The sequence below is a fragment of the Amia ocellicauda genome, unplaced genomic scaffold, assembly GCF_036373705.1.
Source record: "Amia ocellicauda isolate fAmiCal2 unplaced genomic scaffold, fAmiCal2.hap1 HAP1_SCAFFOLD_31, whole genome shotgun sequence".
Taxonomy (NCBI): domain Eukaryota; kingdom Metazoa; phylum Chordata; class Actinopteri; order Amiiformes; family Amiidae; genus Amia; species Amia ocellicauda.
Genome location: NW_027102876.1, coordinates 53472 through 60000, shown reverse-complemented (window position 1 = coordinate 60000; position 6529 = coordinate 53472).

Here is a 6529-nt window from a genome sequence, read left to right as displayed (position 1 = left end):
TACAGCCAGAGGTCCATTCATCAGCCGAGGTGGTGGAGGCCATAGTCCTTGACAACTACCAACGCTGTTTGCCCAAGGATGTTCGACGCTGGGTTGGCCAGAATGAGGTGCTGTCCGCTGACACCTTGGTGGCCATTGTAGAGCGGTTCTATACAGCCGGAGCAGCAGAGCATGTACCGGAGGTTAAAAACTCGTTCCCCAGGCCATGACGAACCAGCGGACCGGGTAAGATGGTTCCAAAGTACTCTGGGAAACATGACGCGCTGGGTTGGAAGAAAAGAGCAAGACTGGGGGGGGCAAAGGTGGGGCCTAAAGCCGAGACTAAGGGTTATAGGGGGTCACCATCACAACCAATTGTCTGCTACAATTGTGACAAAGTAGGACATATTGCGGCCCACTGCCCAGGTAGAGAGGAACCAATGCAATGTAATGTGTGTGATATGGGGAAAGAGAAACCGGTATTTTATGCCTGCCCTGTTGGGACGGATGTTTTCATAGGCGGAGTACCTAATCCAAAACACATGTGTACAGTGATAGTCGATGAGAAAGAAGTGGCTGCTCTACTCGACTCTGGCAGTATGGTTACACTGGTCACAGAAAAACTAGTAGCGACCAACAAGCTGGATAGACATCAGGAGCTCAGTATCACATGCACACATGGTGACACACGCCCCTATCCCACAGCCCTTGTAAACATACAGACAGAGGCCGGGAAACTAGATTACGAAGTCGGTGTGGTACCCAACATGCCATATGATGTGATACTGGGACGATATTTTCCTAATTTTGGAAAACTAGATAGAAAACATAGTAAATTGGAAATGCACACTGAAAACTGTAAGCCAGAAGTTGCCTCGATCCCACAACTAGAGCTAAAAGTAGACCTGGTTCCAGTTGAGTCGACAGTGAAGGTTTTGGTTGGGGAAAATTAAACTGAAAACATAGGGGTGGAATGTAGTGACGTAGATGACCCTATGGAGGGTGAGGAACCCAGCACTAGCAGGGTGGGTGAGAATCCATTCATAGAGACCCCTGAAGCTGACAATGTAGAAGTGTCAGTGTTAGAGGGACTCCCCACTGATTTTGGCAGCGCACAGGTGCGAGATCTCACTCTACACTATGCTAAAGAAAATGTGAAGGTAGTAAATGGGACCCCTATGACTACTGCAGACCCGCCAACAGCTTATCCTTATTTTATGGTAAAAAATGACCTATTGTACCGTGTAAATAAGATAGGGGTGGACATTGTGGAGCAATTGCTAGTTCCCACCCCATTCAGACGAACAGTTCTCAATCTGGCACATGGGCATATCCTGGGGGGACATCTGGGGATGGACAAAACCAAGGATAGACTCCTGAGGAGGTTTTACTGGCCAGGCGTACATGCAGACGTGACAGAACATTGTAGCTCATGTCCTGAATGTCAACTACATGCTCCTAAACCAGCCTTCAGAAGCCCACTGGTCCCTTTGCCCATCATAGAGACCCCCTTTGCTAGGATAGCTATGGATGTGGTGGGACCTCTCCCGAAATCAGCCAGAGGGCATCAGTATATACTGGTTATTTTGGATTATGCCACCAGGTACCCAGAAGCCATTCCACTGCGGACCATGGCTTCAAAAGGTATTGCAAAAGAGCTAATGTTGATGTGTAGTAGGGTGGGGATACCGAGGGAGATATTAACAGATCAGGGCACACCCTTTATGTCTAAGGTTATGACCGATCTGTGTAAATTGTTGCAGGTTAAGCAGTTGAGAACATCAGTCTACCACCCACAAACAGATGGGTTGGTTGAGAGATTTAATAGGACCCTGAAGTCCATGCTAAGAAAGGTAATCGATAAGGATGGGAAAAATTGGGAATTCATGCTGCCCTACTTGATGTCTGCCATTAGGGAAGTCCCACAGGCTTCCCTGGGCTTTTCGCCTTTTGAACTGTTATATGGGAGGCACCCCAGGGGGATATTAGACATAGCCCGTGAAACGTGGGAACACGAGTCCACTCCTTTCCGGAGTGTAGTCGAGCACATCAATGCTATGCAAGAGAGAATAGCCACAGTCACTCCCATTGTGAGAGAGCACCTAAGGCAGGCACAGGAACACCAACAATTCGCCTATAATCGTCAGGCTACACTGAGGGTGTTCCAGCCTGGTGATAGGGTGTTGGTGTTGGTTCCCACTGTAGAATGTAAATTTCTGGCTACGTGGATGGGACCTTATGAGATTATAGAGCGAATACGGGAAGTGAACTATAAGGTTCAGCAACCCGGCCGCCGACCCCCAGAACAAATATATCATGTCAACTTAATAAAAGCCTGGAAGGACAGGGAAGTGTTGATGTTGACTTACCCTCCTCAGCCACTAGGGACACCGAAGGTGAATATTGCAGCTGCCTTGTCACCTGACCAGTTGAAGGAGGTGAACGACTTGATAATACGTAATAGGGAAGTTTTCTCAGGCATACCGGGGCGTACCCATTTAGTCTCTCACAACATTGTGTCTCTCCCAGGAAAGAAGGTAAATATGAGGCCTTACAGGGTACCAGAAGCTCGCAGGAACACTATTAGAAATGAGGTTAAGGAAATGCTGGAGGCAGGGGTTATTGAAGAATCCCACAGTGAGTGGTCCAGCCCTATAGTCATGGTTTCCAAACCTGATGGCTCCTGGAGATTCTGTAATGATTTTAGAAAGGTTAATGAAATTTCAAAGTTTGATGCATACCCAATGCCCCGAGTAGATGAATTGTTAGAGAATATTGGGAATGCTCACTATATTTCAACTATTGACTTAGCCAAAGGCTACTGGCAGATTCCCTTGACCCCGGGTGCCAAAGAAAAAACAGCCTTTGCAACCCCAGATGGTCTGTTTCACTACACAGTGATGCCCTTTGGCCTGCATGGTGCTCCTGCCACCTTTCAAAGGTTGATGGACCACATACTTAGACCACACAGGACGTATGCGGCAGCATATTTAGATGATGTGGTCATTCACAGTCCAGATTGGGAATCACATTTGTCTCAGCTCCAAGCGGTATTGGATTCAATACATGCAGCAGGCCTGATGACTAATCCAACCAAATACAATTTGGGGTTGGAAGAGGCCAAATACTTGGGCTATAAAGAAGGGAGGGGTATGGTGAAACCCCAAATATCCAAGGTTGAAGCCATAAACTCTTGGCCTAGGCCTGTCAATAAAAAGCAGGTTAGGGCATTTTTAGGGTTAACTGGGTATTACCCGAGGTTTATTCCCAACTATGCTACCTTAGCGGCACCTCTGACTGATATGACTAAGGCTACAGAACCCAATATGGTTAGATGGGGTGATACAGCAAACCGGCTTTCCGGAGCCTACAGGAGGCGCTCTGCCGCAACCCCGTTTTAATGGTACCAGACTTTCAGAAAGAATTTATAGTCCAGACAGACGCCTCTGAGGTGGGGATCGGAGTGGTTTTGTCCCAAAGAATGGGTGATCACGAACACCCGGTGTTGTTCCTTAGCAGAAAGTTGGAATCCAATGAAATAAATTATTTGGTAGTTGAAGAAGAATGTTTGGCAGTGAAGTGGGCTTTGGACAGTCTTCGATACTATTTGTTGGGCAGGCACTTCACCCTGATCACTGACCATGCCCCCCTCACTTGGATGCATCGTTCGAAAGACAGGAATGCCCGTGTGATGAGGTGGTTTTTGAGTCTCCAACATTTTCATTTCACCCTGCAGCACAGGCCAGGGAAGGCCATGGGGAATGTTGATGGGCTGTCCCGGGTGCATGCTTTTTTGCGGCTGTCGCTCGACCTATGGGGTCGCAGCAGGGGGGGAGGATGTGGGACAAACCAAGGGGCAGGGTCATACATGGCAGACATGTCAGGCCAGGTCTGCTGCAAGGTCTGCACTCTAGGGAAGAAAACCGACCCTAGACAACTACACTCCCCAGAAACCCTCAGGCAGCCTAATGTGGTCACTTGGTGCTACTTCCTCAATTATTCACCAAGTATATAAGGCGGAAAGATAGAGTCAAGCTAGAAGGTCAGGCCAGAAGCTAGTTTGATTTCTGTTTGTTATTTACGATGAGAACCTTGGAAACAATGTCAAACGGTATGACCTACGTGCCTGTTCCCTAAAACCATGTGTAGACCTATGGACTCTGTTCTATAATGATATATGTTCTGCTTAGTTAGCCTTTAAGATAACATAGTAATGACTTTCTAGCATGTATGCATGTATGTATGTATATATATATATATATATATATATATATATATATATATATATATATATATGTATGTATGAATGTATGTATGTCCAATTGCTTTGACAATACAAATGAATTGAATTGAGAGGGAGAGAGAGAGAGAGAGAGAGAGAGAGACAGACAGACTGAAAAACAGACAAACAGACACACACACACACACACAGACATACACACACACACACAGAGCCAGCCAGCCAGCCAGCTCAGCGATGACATCACGAGCCTCTCTCAGCTGACTGCTATGACATCACAGAGCACGTACATTCCGTTGCTTGCCGTCTGACAACCACTCAGTCACTGCCAGCCAGACTGGCTGGCTGGCTGGATGTGGGGGATGCTTGCTGCTGCTGCGTACCTTAGCAAGCTTATTTGCTTGACCGGCCTTCCAACTCCTCTGCCCACATGCCCACCTATGCCCGATCTACTGTTCACCTGGTCACAGCTCCGCCCCAACAAGGCAGATTCTCCCAAAAATGGTACAAACTGATCCACGTTCCCCTCCACGGAAAGCTTTAGCCCAAAATAAGGGACAAATTCTGTAACAACATAATGGATGCCCACCCAACCTGTGACAAAACTGAGAAAAAAGAAAAACGCCAGTCCTCCTGGGGGAGGGACACACAGCCACCCTGGCTGCCCAATATGTCAGCGCCTACCACAGCCTGAGGGACACAGTGACACACGAGCACCGGCTGTAAATATAATGTAAATACTTGTTTGTTATGCATGTCATTGTATTTCAAAAAAGGAATCTGGAAATAGTAAACCTATTTTCTTTATTTGTATGTATTAAAGATCACATTTTTTTACATTTTCATTTTCTGTACTTCATTACATCTTATTGTGATTCATAATTCTATTATTTATTTTCCGTGTAGATGTATGTATGTATGTATGTATGTATGTATGTATATGTATGTATGTCCAATTGCTTTGACAATACAAATGAATTGAATTGAGAGGGAGAGAGAGAGAGAGAGAGAGAGAGAGAGAGAGAGAGAGAGAGAGAGAGAGAGAGAGAGAGAGAGAGAGGAATATGAGCTCCTAAAAAACATTTGTTTTTATACATAAGCGGATTTAATTTGTGATTTACAAATGAATATATAGCACTATAAACATACACAGAAGACATGGAATAGAAATTCAGAAGAAAAAGTATTCAAAAAATAATAATTTTAAGAGAAACACAAAAAGAAGAAAGCAGAGAGACAGTTCAGGAAGAAAAGTCAGAAAAGAAAAGCTGAAGACAAGAATTGGAGGTAAGAGACAAATAATTAAACAAAAAAATATGTATTAATAAAATAAATAAGCATTCTCAGTAGTTGACTCAGCCAATGAAAATGCAGAGCTCCGATTTGAATAGAGTGACAGTAGGAGAGAGCCCAACTGCCACTGAGACTGATAGAAATCTATCGAACAGCAGTCTGACTGCAGAGCTGCCTTTTGAAATCCGATACCCTGAAGACATTCGCTCTGCACAGGCTAAGAAGGACTACAAACAAGCTGTGATGAGAGCATCTCCTGAGACCCTCATCCTAGACTACACTGGTAAAGGAGAAAACAGGGTCAAGAACAATCTACTGTTCTACACCGCCTTTCACAAAACCCTGTGCCAGACATACCCCAATAACAACAAGAGGGGCATTAGCAGAGGCAGGCAGATCTCAGTGCTGGTAGAGAAAGACACAGACAGTGTGATGCTCACTTTTAATGTATACCACAACGGGACCATCATGGTGCAGGGCAGCGAGAGCAGCCTGGACCAATTAGCTCTCGGCTTCCACACCTCAAAGCAGCAGACTGAGGTAGAGAAACAAGAGCCAGAGCCGGCCACCCTGCAGTCTGCCCCCAGCCACACGGAGCCAGACAGTGCCCCATCTCCCACAGACTGCCCCCCTGTCTCCCCAAAACTCTCCAGCAACATTAAAACACTAAAGGAATGCCTATCAGTGCTGGAGCTGGAGTTTGCGGAGTTCAGGGAGCAGACCTTGAGCACCCTGGCCCAGACCTCCTTGTGTGATCAGCTCCGGGATGAGACGCACAGACTAAAGATGCAGCACAAGGCTGAGATCCATGAGCTGAGAGCAGCAGTGAGAGACCTGGAGGAGCAGAGCCAAACCCTGAGGACGGAGCTGCGCAGAGCGAGGGAGGAGCTGACCTGGACACCCCAGCACAGCTAGCTGAGGAGCCTGCAGAGCCAGCTGGAGGAGCTAAGAGAGGAGCTACACATCACTGGAGCACAGAGACTGCACTGCACTGACCTCACAACACCTCCAACCCCT